The sequence below is a fragment of the Canis aureus genome, chromosome 2 (assembly GCF_053574225.1).
Source record: "Canis aureus isolate CA01 chromosome 2, VMU_Caureus_v.1.0, whole genome shotgun sequence".
In the NCBI taxonomy this organism is placed as follows: domain Eukaryota; kingdom Metazoa; phylum Chordata; class Mammalia; order Carnivora; family Canidae; genus Canis; species Canis aureus.
In genome coordinates, this window is record NC_135612.1 from 20915857 (window position 1) to 20929460 (window position 13604).

General features: G+C 36.6%; 1 long non-coding RNA gene across 1 annotated transcript; it reads left to right on the forward strand.

Moving 5' to 3' along the window:
• The first annotated feature begins 4012 nt into the window (after window positions 1-4012).
• On the forward strand, window positions 4013-11582 carry LOC144290183 (uncharacterized). Its single transcript, XR_013357986.1, has 3 exons — window positions 4013-4131; window positions 9790-9887; window positions 10969-11582. It is a non-coding gene; the product is annotated as an uncharacterized LOC144290183 (long non-coding RNA).
• The last annotated feature ends 2022 nt before the right edge of the window (window positions 11583-13604 follow it).

Sequence of the window (13604 nt, forward strand, 5' to 3'; positions counted from 1 at the left end):
TTCCTTCCTTCCTTCCTTCCTTCCTTCCTTCCTTCCTTCCTTCCAATATGTCCTAATTACACAGTTTTGTTGCAAGCTTTTTAAGAGCAGGGGTTTTAACTAACTTTTGAGTTAGTATTTATTTAGCACCTATTTTGGGGGCTTGAGTTTGCAAGGATATTAAAAGCCTATGGTAATGGTTAGGAAAAGAGTCAAGGGTATATCTGAATGTTGATGTTTACTTTAAGTGGAAGGGATAATGCTCCCCTGAGATAGCTCACCTATATTGGCCAAAGCCACATACACTGATTTTCTACTTAAACCAGAAATTCATTGAGTAGATAGTTTAAAATTGAAACAACAACAAAGGTACACTTACTGAGTGCCATTCTAGGCACTTATATTAACTTGTTTAGAAGGCAATTATTATTAGCTCAGTTTTATAGACTAGACTCTGAGGGTCAGAAAGGCTAAAATTGAAAATTACCTCTTCCTTGAAGTGGAGTATTTGAGATAACACATTAAAATTAGACTATTTCAGAAAGGCAATGGAATAGAGCAAAAAAAAAAAAAAAAAACCATAGCTCTGGAATCAGACAGATTCACATGAGAATCCTGGCTCTGCCACTAATTCACTATAAATCCTTGGGTAAATCACTTAACCTCTCAGGACTGCAGTTTTCTCATCTATGAAATGGGATAAAATCACATATCCTACTTATTTTACTTGAACTACTTTGACCCACCTTGACTAGGAAGTAGACTAAAGAGGAACTGACTTGGTGTATCACCTCATAGGCACCCTTCTGTCACCGAAAAAAATCAAGTTATAAAATAATGTTTCTTCTCTCCTTTCCTCCTCCCTTTTTTCTTCTTCCTAAGTAACTACCATTTGTTATGCACCTGCTTTGTATCAAATTCTTTACATACATAAACTAAGCTTTTTAAAATTTCCTCTCTTCTGTCTTTTATTTATTCCCAGTTACTTTTTTTCTGAGTGATCCAGTGAAAGAGGTATTGGTAACCCTCAGTTACAAAGGAATTAAGTAGGAGTCTGGTCCAGTTCACCATTGCAAGTCATGCATGGATGCTTGAACCATATACCTTAAGAGATAAAAAGCTAGAACAAAGTTAATATAAGTATGGTGGGGACATGTTCATCTATGTGTTTTAGTTCTGTCACTTAGTGGCAATAAGAAGGGATTTGGAGAATACTTATTAAATTGGGGATGACCCATTGGAAGGCAAAAACAACAACATCAAAATCACAACAATGACTGCAATCTTTATATGTGTCAGAAATTGTGCTTTCCATGTACAGTCTCACAGCAACTCTGTAAGGAATGAGTATTTTAACCTCATTTTACATATGATAAAATTGAGCCCCATGGATTAACCTTGCATAATTTTGAGTTGAGATCCAGATTTTTCTTCACATGTTTAAATAGATTCAAACATGTAGTTTCTCATATATTGCAAAATTGATAGCTTGAAATAAATATTGGTAGCCATTATCATGCATTTATGCCATATATGAATGTAGATGAACCTCACAAACATGGTGCTGAGTAAAAGACAGCAGAAAAATAACATGTAGTGTATGACTCCATTTATAAAGTTCAAAAACAAGTACATCTTAGCTGGAATATTGTAGCAAGGACAGCATATTGGAAGCAAAGTAGTTAACTTTGGGAAGGTAGTGATGGGGGCAATATGTTGCCTATGAAACAGAAATATCATGTGTTTCTGAGTTACTGGTAATGTTCTTACTCTTGATCTGCTGGATGCTGATTTACATGTTCATTTGGTGAAAATTTATAGAGCTACACTTATTTTTATGTTTTTCTGAAGTTGGCTGAATAGATGCTATCAACCAGATGCTAGAGTAGCTATGAGACTTATACCTATAGGATCATCCTGGAACCCCAGGCCAGGCTGGTTCCCAAACTGAGGCCTGGCAAATGGAGCACTCCAACTGGCCAGAGTAGAATTTCTTTTGGAGGATTGGTGATTTGAGACCACTAGGGTAGTGCTTACATAGCTGATTTGGAATGATTCAAATTGTTTATAAAAATGGGGGCCTAAAAATTTTTTTAAAAGATTGTATGTATTTATTTATGAGAGACACACACAGAGAGAGGCAGAGACATAGACAGAGGGAGAAGCCTGCTCCTCGCAGGGAGCCCAATGTGGGACTCGATCCCTGGACCAGGATCACACCCTGAGCGGAAGGCAGGTGCTCAACTGCTGAGCCACCCAGGTGTCCCTAGATGCTATATTTAGATTAAAAGTAAATAAATAAAAAAATTCATAAATAAGCTCCACTTTAATTTTATTTTTATATAATTTATTATATACATAATCATATATAATATAATATTGTATATTATATTATTTATAATTTTATATAATTTCTTTTATTCCTTGAGCCTATATTTCCATTCCATTTTTCTTGTAGAATTTTAACTTAGTTGAATTAAAAATTTTAATTATCTTGTAACCATAATGTTCTAAGCCTTAAAAAATGTTTTCTTTAGGGTTGAATTAGCAATGTATCAAAATATTATAAATTTTGATATAGAATTTTTAAACATTAGAAATAAATTTTATTAGTGCATTTTAAAATTAGGTGGATAGCCTATTCTTGGGAGTCAACAATTGAAATGAAAGATGGGTCAATTACAATTCTATTCCCACTATGGATTTAAGCATGGAATGATTGGAAGGCCTTACAGGAATAAAAGGAATTTGTTTATTTTTAATAACAATCTCTGACAAGTTTTTGAATTTATTCTGAATTGAATACCAAAGACCACAGGAATATATTACCAAAATTATTTTTAATAATCTGTAATCATGATAGTTTCTTTTTCAATTTTATTGAGAGCAGAGAATTGTGAAAGAATTTACACAGTTGTCTTTATTTACCTAGTTTCTGAATTTCTAGTGAGCATAACAAGAGCATTTCAGGGAGACTCATCAAGTAACTAACTGTACTTGTTTCTCTTTAATTTAGAGGCACTTTTTAAAAAATCTGATATATTCAGATACTGCTGGGAACATTGAAACATTGTAACTTTCAGTATGCCTTTGCTAATACAATAATCTTTGATAAATTGCATTTATTATATCAGATGCTTTAAATATTTTTTCATCAAAACTTTGGAACTACACATTTAACTCATTTGAATTAAGGAACACATCTGTCATATAACCAAATAAGCAGACTAGTTTTCATTATCAAACCAATTAGATAAATTAGATTTACTTTCTCTCAGATAAGTCTGCACTTATCAATTCAAATAAATGTGTTAGTACAGGCTGCCTGACACCTCACTTCTTAATGCTGATTTTAGGTCAGGCAAGTCACAGAGCCTTACTAGAACCCTGTTGCCTAAATGAAAAAAAGCTCTACTACTTTAAATATATTTTACCCATACAGTCTAGCTTTATTCTCTCAGGCTCTTCTTTAAGAGTGATACATTTTTTTTTTTGGATAAATATTTGGGTGATACATGAGATGCTGCAGAGTCCAAAACATCTAAATCCATTACATCCCAACTGAGGCCAAAGCTCCTGTTTTTATGCTACACTTGGCTTTTAGCAAAAATGTGTATAAGACAAAGAAAAATATGAGGCCTAGCAAAGATTTATAAAGTCTTGATTAAAAGAGACTTTAGTACCAAATCTTTTAGTTTTTTTCCTTTGGGACCCTGAACGTTTTTAAATATCTTAAGGCAGTGCAATATAGTAACATTTGGAACAAGGGAAAATTTATTTATCTGTCTACATATGTATATAACTATGTAGCTATTTATGTGGGGAAAACACAAATGAGAAAATGAAAAGAATGAAATGAGAAAGGAGAACTGTAGAATTCCCTCCATCTAAAACCATTCTTAGATCAGTTTTGTGAAAGAACATATATGGAAGGTGAGGATCTGGAAAATGACCCCCTCGAAACCATATTTGGTTGTGTAGTTTTGGTTGTGTGAAAATTGTTTTTCGCTCTCAAGGATTCTTATTCTCTTTTTGAAGAATGCTGCTATAGAAGTACCAATGAGAGGGTCTAGGAGGTCTATGTGTCAACAGAATTCAGAGAGAAGTGGTGAAGGTGATTGAAGTAACTCATGGAGTTCACTGGTTGTGGAGGTGAGTGTATTTAGAAGGGGAGAAAAGAGGCCTGTTTTAGGTCAGAAATGAATGGGGCTTGGTGGGGGGCAATGATAGTATTGAGTAATTTCAAATTTGCCCAGTGATGGTTGAAAGCAGTAGATTTAATGTTTGGGGAAAGAAGCAAGGTGTTTATCTTTTGCTGGAAGGAGCCTCCTAGGGGTTAGGATATGGTCATTTGACATATTGATTGATTTGAAGAGGATAGGGTAAAAAATTTGAGGATCAAGAAGAGGATGATAGGAATATTTCTCTCTTGGGAGATTGTTCTGGGATTAAGGGGATGGAAAGGAAATCATATTTTTGTTATATCCCTATTTGTGTCTTGCAGTATTGCATACCCAGTAAATTCTTGATAAATATTTGTTAATCGATTAGTTCATAGGCAATGTGATTAAAGTTTCTGTCTGTTAAAATCACTGACAGTTCAGAAGAGGGATTCTTCACTGTTCATCACATATTACATGAATGGTAGGTCAAATTACAGTAATTTATTAAAGAAATTACAATTCAGGGAGTATTTTATTCTGAGAAATTGTAAGGTAGTCAAATAATTTCCATGTAAGCAGAGTTGCTTCAATTTCCACAATCGAGTTACCCAGTAGTGGACTTTTGATAGTTTTGATAATAGGCTGCATGTTTTAAACAGTATCTGAGAAACATCTTTCCTATTACTCCTACTTTCCTCTCGGGAGACAAATATTATGGAAAGTAAACATGCAAGGAGGTTCTAGTAAAGAATGGAATTGTGTATATTCTTTAATTAAAGCAAGGTTTTCTTCCTCAGAATTTTTGATAACCTCTAAGAGTTTGAGAGAAAACACACATGAAAATGTGAATGCAGGTACACATACCTTGGTAGTTTCCCAGAGGAGAAGAAACCACTCTCATTAGTTAGCAAAGATAAGAATAGAAATAATGGATTTAAATTTGAACAAGAAGTGTTTGAGAGAGTGGGGGAAAAATATAACAGTGAGATCAACTGGGAAATGAAACCAATTTCTGGAAGAGTTGATGAGATCAAAATCACATGAAACCTTAAGGTTGTAGCTTGTCAAACACCTACAGAAGAAGGATGTACCGTGTATTCAACATTCTCTAAAGACACAAGTAAAGAAAAGTGAGAGCAGCGAGCAGAGGGACAGAGGGTATTTGAATCCCTGGTCCTGTGTAGTTTTCTTTCTTCTCCAGTGTGAAATGAGAGGAGTTGGAGGCTATGTACATGCCTGCATGGCAAGTAGGGATAGTGACTCCACTGCTGTGCGATAGCCATCTATGGCTGAACCTGGGAGCTGAGCCCAGGAATCCTTTGAATCTTTTTCTTTTCCATTTCTAATGGGAACTTAGAGAACACTGAAGCAGATTTTTCTCTTTACCACCAGGAAGTGCAGTTTTAAGGGGTAAAAGATACTCTTTCTGGAAAGATGAGGTCATTAAAAGGCTCATAGAGATTTACTACATTGCAGGGCATGTAAAGGCCTAGAAGAGATCATGACTGAGCACACGGGATAGGCATTTTTTTTTTTTTTTTCCTGCTCAACTCAGAAGTCACCAGAGAGAATGATGTTCTGTGAGTGGAATTTATCTATTCAAGGCAAGTGAAAACCTGGATAGAATAATTGAGAACAGAGAATACCTATGACCATTTCTAACAGACCTGAGGAGCGAACTTAAATGCAGAAGTGGTGATATAGGACTGATTATAAAAATGATGCCTTAAAATTGTTTATAGTTTAGTTTATAGGTTGCCTGCCAGAGGGGTAGTCTCACATACATAAGTAAAACCATTTTTTAACAGATTCAGTTGTTAGCTCTTGTTATTGTGAGGTTAGGCCATTTATGACACACAGAGGCCCCTGTGCATTTGAACATGTTTTTAAAGCCTCCTATGTCCCTCAAACAGCTGAGCTGTGTTGTGGCCAGCTGTGCCTTATGTGGAGAACATTTCTATTACCACAGTTATGAGACAAATTGTGTCTCCCTCCAAATCCATATGTGGAAGTCCTAACTCCTGATACCCCATAATGTGAATTCATTTGGAGATAGGGTCTTTACAGAGGTAATCAATTTAAAATGAGGTCATTAGGGTGGGCCCTAATCCAGCATGACTGGTGTCCTTATAAAAAGAGAAATTCAGACACAGAGATATATATGGAGGAAATACAGTGTGAAGAGGCTTAGGGAGATGTTGGCCATCTACAAGCCCAAGTGAGAGGTCTGGGATAGATCTTTCCCTCACAGCCCTCAGCACCAACCTTGCTCACACCTTGACTTCAGACTTTTAGCCTCTAGAACTATGAGCCAATAAATTTCTATTGTTCAAGCCACCTAGTTTTTAGTCCTTTATTATGGGAGCCCTAAGACACTCATGTACCTACTAATTAGGGATTCACATATACTATTTTCTTCCTTACTTCTCTCTTTTTTTCTTTCCTGCCTCACTTCGCTCCCCTCCCCTTCCCTCCTCTCCCCCTTCCCTTCCATTTTTTTTGTCTTCTTTTTTTCTTCTTTTTTTTTCTCCTTCCCTTCCCACTTCCCTTCCCTTCCCTTCCTTCTTCATGCACCTACCATGTGCTTGACATTGAGAATATAATAATCTTGGCTCTCAAAGAACTTCTAGCTGTATGATGAAGATATATGTATGAGTGAACAGTTTTAAAATGCTGAAGTAGGGGATCCCTGGGTAGCTCAGAAGTTTAGCACCTGCCTTCGGCCCAGGGCGTGATCCTGGAGTCCTGGGATCGAGTCCCACATCAGGCTCCCTGCATGGAACCTGCTTCTCCCTCTGCCTGTGTCTCTGCTTCTCTATCTCTTTCTCTTTCTCGAATAAATAAATAAAATCTTAAAAAATGCTGAAGTAGAAGAAGTAGGAGGTATTCAATTCAATTCAACTATTTGGTGTCTACTATGTATGTCTTCAGGTTGAAGAGCTATTTAATCTAAGAGATAGTTTTCTCATTTGTGAAATGGGAAAAATGGTGTCTCCCAGTGGGATTTTTGTAAATTTTAAATGGGATACTGAATGTAAAATATATAGGACAGGGTCTGTGTCTTAGCTTAGGTTGCTATAACAAAATATCAGAGACCAGGTGGCTTAAACAACAGACATTTATTTAAAGTACTAGAGTACTAGAATTTATTCCCAGTACTAAAGGCTGGGAAGATCAGGGTCCCAGCACATTTGGTTCCTAGTGACAGCTCCCTTCCTGATTTGTAGACAAGCAGCCTTCTTGTTGTGCACTCGCATGTCCTTTCCTCTGTGTGTGCATGTGGAGGGAGAGATATCTTTCTGTTTTCCTATTGTTTTAAGGGCACTAACTCCACCTATTCCAAACCCAATGACCTCCCAAAGACCCCACCTCCAAATACCATTACATTAGAAGTCAGGATATCAACAGATGAATTTTGAGGGGTCACAAATACACAACCCATAAGAGTGTGAAGCATAATATATAGTAAATATTATTAATTGCTGCTTGGGGAATATGATAACTGGAACAGTATGCAGACAAATCATTAAGTTGCCAGAATAACCAAGCAGAATGTGTAGTCCAGAATTCTACTTTGCTCTTCATATAAGCTTTTCATCAGAGATATGTGGGAGGCATGGCTTTAGTTTTTACAAAGATCTAGGTTAGACCTTCCTGCCTAGCCTTGAGGTTCTGGGGCCGCCAAAGCACTCTTTCATTTATGAGAAATAGCTTTGTTTTGGGACCTCCAAGGGCAATGAGAGTGCTCTTGGATTTGGTTATGACATCTCATTTTGAGCTGGGAAGTGGAATTTGTGAGGATGGTGTCTTGATTTTCTGAGCTGGGACTTGGGAAGCTGGACATGAGATTTTAGGGCTAATGCCATTAAAAAACACATTTTAGACATTTAGAAATTGTCAACTTGTTAAAATTGCAAGCTTGAGCAAAATTGGAAAAAAGCAGCTATTGTTTTATGAGTCATTGGATTAAGATGATCTTGGAATACAGGTCAAACATCCTCTCTTGCTTTTATTTTAAGGGCAATGACAAAATAGTTTCATGGTAGTAAAACTTTTGGACAATGAAACTTTTTGATACCGAAAATAGTCCAGCATCTGAATAGTACTTATCTATTCTTGATTTTGTTAAGATGGGGAAGTTTTTAAAGCATAGAATCCCATAGTTAGTTCCCTGTTAAGCAAATATAGTCCTCAAGACTCCATGTCTTCCTCCAGAGGGGGCTGTGGTCACTCTTCAGTCTGTATTGGAACTTGGGCCAGCTAAGGGGCTTTAGTTTCTCATGGCCTCTTCTCCATCCTTGTTCCTGAGAAGGATCACTGACAACCCTCGGGCATAGAAAGGGTGGCAATTCTCATTGCCATAAAAACAACGACAGCAGAAGCCTCAGTAGAACAAACCATTTCCATTAAACTAACACACACACACACACACACACACACACACACACACACACACACGCAGACATACAATAGAACAAATCCCTGAGGACAAGTGGAAGGAATTGTGTTATAGTACAATGAGTTTGGGGAATCACTTTATCTCTCTGAACCTCTGGGTCCTCTTTTTAAAAATCTCGATCTGGACTAGATGATCTCCTCTACCTTTGAGGTGCTCTTGGCTGTATATGAAAACCTTTGGAAATGGTAGAGTGCTTTTATTTTCATAGAAGGAATAACCAGCCTGGAAATCTTTCCATATAAGGTAGGCTTTGAATTATATTATTGATATTTACAGTGATCCAGATTGGCAAATTGAGGATTAGAAATGGAACAAAAAAGAGATTGTTGGAAAGTTGGAAGAACAAATGGTTTGGGATGGAAGGTTATGAAAGCCAAAAACAGCAATGGAAGAGGAGAGGTAATTGATTCCTCCTTCCTCCCTGGTCCCCAGTTCAATCAGACATCAAGTGTCTTTTCCTTTCCATCCACTTTCCTGAACCAAAACCAGAGGGAGAGGTTGTATCACAACTTGAACATCTATTAACCTATGCTCTAACATTATACTCCTCAGGCAGTGATTCAAAGTTAATTAGCATTAAATGAGAATGAGAATAGTTAATTTCATCCTCAGATGATTCTTTTGGAAGGCTCTTCCATGTTGCCCCACCTAGTAAAGGAGATCAGTAATACCTGACCGTTTTTTACCTCACAAAAGCTTAATGATATCCACCCATTTTTACCATAGGAAATTTGAAGAGAAATTCCAGATATATATCAAGTGAAAATAGTTATCAGTGTGTTGATCTACTTTCATTGATGTACTTTTACTACAGATATTTATTTTTATAAAGTAATTTTTGCTTATTAAAAGTAGATTTTCTTATTTCATGCATTTGAAGCAATAGGGATTAAACATGCTTTTGAAGTGAGATGTCAACCCAGATGTGAGGAACACTTATGTTGACACAAAAGTTGAAAAGACCCCACAGAAATGACAAATGATGAAGAAAAACCACGTTTACAGCAGATCTTGACCTTTTGAGAATATGATCAGCCTGTCAGCACTAATGGTTTTCCATGTTCAAAGCTATGAGAATCTATATTTGGGATGGAGGTCAGATGATATCTCAATAGAAAAATAATGAAATAATACCCTGTTGAGCATAAAAAAAACCTCTACAATTCTTTTTCCTTTCTTTTCTTACAGACATACATGTTTGCATAATATGCATAGGTACAATGAGCCTGGCTCTTTTTCCTCCCAACCATACTAATCTCAAAGAGAAGTCTTAACATCTCTGAAAGGTAATATGACACCTAGTGTAGTTACTAGGACCAAAGGGTTGTTTTGTTTTGTTTTATTCTTTTTGTTTTTGTTTTTTTACAATTCTGAGAATAGGGTTAGGGATTAGGAAATGGAACATAGCAGTGACTCTGAATCCATTTGAGCTATTCAGTTCTTTTATTGTGCATTTAAAGTTTTGTTTTGAAGATTTCTTCAGAAGAATTTCTGCCTCCTCACTTGGGTTTTTGAATTTATCAAAGTGGAGCATAGTTTTCTAAAAAGGTCCAGGAAAGCAATTGTTTTCCTGACTATCTGGATTTTTTATTAATAGATCTCATAAGCTGATATGAACTCAGAAGAATAACATTTTAATTTGTACAAGAAGCATGTGCAACATGGGAGGAAGCCCTCCCAAAGTATCCTTTATTCCTTGGCAAGAATTGCCCATGGTTATGATATCAAAGGTAGTAAGAGGGAGAAAGTTAAAGGTGGGGTGAATCCCTCCTAAGAGTGAGAAAGAAATGACTTTAAGGATTCTGCTGGTACACAAGAATGTATAATAATAATAATAATAATAATAATAATAATAATAATAATATCCTAATAAGAAATTTGGGAAATAAGAGTTACAACTGGGATGACCTACTACTGTGGATGGCTTGTTCATCAGCTGAAACCATGAACAGATCTAGTGCTATGAATTGATATTTGGATATGTGGCAATTCTAGTTGAATAGGATCAGCTACTTTGACTAGGTGAGAACTCACTGTTTTTGTCTCTTTTTTTTTTTTTATTTAAAGATTTTTAACTTATTTATTCATGAGAGACACAGAAAGAGAAAGGCAGAGACACAGGCAGAGAGAGGGAGAAGCAGGCCTACCGCAAGGAGCCCAATGTGGAACTCAGTCCTGGACCCTGGGATCATGCCCTGAGCTGAAGGCAGATGCTCAACTGCTGAGCCACCCAAATGTCCTGAGAACTCCCTGTTCTATTAAAAAAAAAAGCACTTAATGTGATTGAATCGATCTAGGAAGGAAGAGATAGAAATCTAACATCATTTTGGCCCTCATCAAGAAGTTTTTTTTTTTTTTTTTTGGTAGGTTTCCTGCCTATATGTTAAGTGGTGTAATACAGCCAGAGACTACATCCAAACTGTTAAAGACTGGAATTTCAATTTGTGAGTTTTGTTTTTTCCTCACTCCATCAATTCTACACTTGCTGTACCTGTGATGTCACAGCCCTGTTTAAGGAATCCTTCTATTGCCCCCTAGTTCTTCTGTTTGAATCAAGTTAAAAGTGATTTTTCATTTCTCTTCATGTGATATAGCTTTCCGAGGCAGGGACAGCATTGTATAAGGAGAAAGAGGGTGAGAGTTCAGTCAGGTCTCTGACCCCTGGAAAGGCACTGTTTCAGGTCTTAGAAGTATCTCCACAGATTCTTCATCCTCAGGTTGCATTAAGTCAAAGATTTTCATTTAAATTTTATATCTCAATGGACAAACTCCATATTAATCATCTCTGTGGGTCATGTTCTTCCTGGCATTTCTCTTATTCCCCGTCTTTTGACATTTCCTCCTCAGGGTAGCATGACATACATGAGCTATCTTAGAATTTTCTGAATAAATATTCACTATAATCATTTCAAGGGAGGCAATGGTAAGTCACTGGCACAGAAGGTTCATCTGGATTTTCTTGAATTTCAAGAAATTTTTTCTTTGTGGCCCAGCAGATAACTGGGAGTCAGGAATTTATTTCCTTCCTGCTCTGTTTAGCCACTGGGGGAATATGCGTTGTTTTACCTCAGTGATTTCACATGCAAAATGGGAATAATTACACTTTCTCTTTGGCTCCCTGGAGCCTTTAAGAGATTAATGCTTTTTTATTTTATTTAGAAAATACACATACTTCATGAGTGAAATATGCTTTGAGTAGGAATTATTAGGATTATTATCATCAATAAGGATTTAAATATATTCTTTGTCAAATGGAATCCTAAAAGTTAGAATTCAAGCTAATAGATTAAAACAGGCTTGAGGGGATATGAACTTGAATGTCTGTCAATGACAATTGGATGCAGTGAGTAATCCAATTTACTTCAGGAAATATGTTAGCTGTGGCAGGGGTGAGAAGTAGGTATGAGGATGGAAAACTAACAAAGAAAGTATATAGATATTCATTAATTCCTTCAGGAAACAGTGGGAGGAAAAGGAGGGGCTGGAAGACATATTTACCAAGAGAGGAGAGAGAGGAACTGTAAAAGGATAAAATAAGAAGAAAGCTCTGAGAAGTCAGAATCACTGTGAGAAATTGGTGAAATTCACAAAGCACAGACTTGGATGTTCAGGAAATGTCAACTGACTGGCAGACATAAAAGCAAATTCAAGGAGAAATCAAGGAGTTAGGGAGAAATAAAAAAGAGCCACCTGAATTACTCCATAATTATAACTCAAGTTTTACTTAGGAGAAAAAAGATGGTGGAAGAAGTATAAACTGGGAGAAACCACTTAAACTGTCTTGAATTCTTTATCCCCAACTAAATCTACACGTCTAGAGAAGAGCCCTGAGATGCTCAAGGGTCTGAGGGTTCCGTCCTGTGATGGTAGACTGAAAAGCTGGGACTCCTCTGTCTGGAAAGGGGGAGCTGAAACAGGCACATGATAAAAGTCACTAATGGCCCAGATGGTTCTATTGAGAAAGTACAAAGTTACCCTCTGAGTTCCACAGTTGAACTGATAGAAGCTCCCCTTGAAGCCTGAGAGAGGAGGGAAAAACACACTCAGAGAGCTCGACAATCCAACAGGTGATAATAACTAATATGTAAATAGGTTTAAAAAGATAAGTTGAATTAAGATATAGTTTTTAAATACTTTATACATTTATATTTTATGTTTTTACAGTAAGATGAGTTATTTTAAATTAAAATTGGTATAAGCTGTTGGTTGACTATTAATACAGTTTAATTTAAAAATTTTTATTATAAAACACAGAACTCGAAAGCCACACCCAAACAAATCTGTAGATTAATGACTTATTTCAAGTGAAAATCTTGTAACCACTCCTTCAACCAGATCAAGAACTATAATTTTTTTAGCCTTGTCCTTATCTCACTTTCTCCTTCCCCCAGAAGTAATCACTATCCTGACTTTTACAGAAATCATTTCAGGTGTGGATTTTTTACTTTGATATTAAGGTGGGTAGATACTGTCTTTCAACATCTTCTGTGTTGTTTCTACCAGACCCAGATCCGTAATCTGGATGGATCGGAAATATCACTAACCATTGATATGCACACGTCTTCATATTCTAAGTAGGAAATCCATTATTTTATGTCTCACCACTTTTTCGATAGGAAGGGATAAAAAAGTCAACATTCCTTTTGCTAATGCAACAAGTTGCATTCATGCATAGCTCTGTGCTCATGGACCTGAAAAGGTAGAGGAGGTAGGGGAAGAGTGTAGCTAGTTTACCCTCTAGTGCATGCCTTCTCCTGCCTATTCCCTCCAGGGGCAGGAAGGTGCTGATTTAATGGTGTTGGATGGCATTCTGCAGCTGAGGCCACCGTAGGGTGGCAATTTAAGCTTAAAAAGGAAGACCCGAACTAACATCATAATTCATCATATATAATTTCATCAACTTTTGCTTCATCAGAAATAACACTCAGAGGCCAGTTGTCCAAGGTTAGCTTTAAATATGAGAGGTTCTTGAAATTCCTGTATCTGCTTGTTGACAAAGGAGT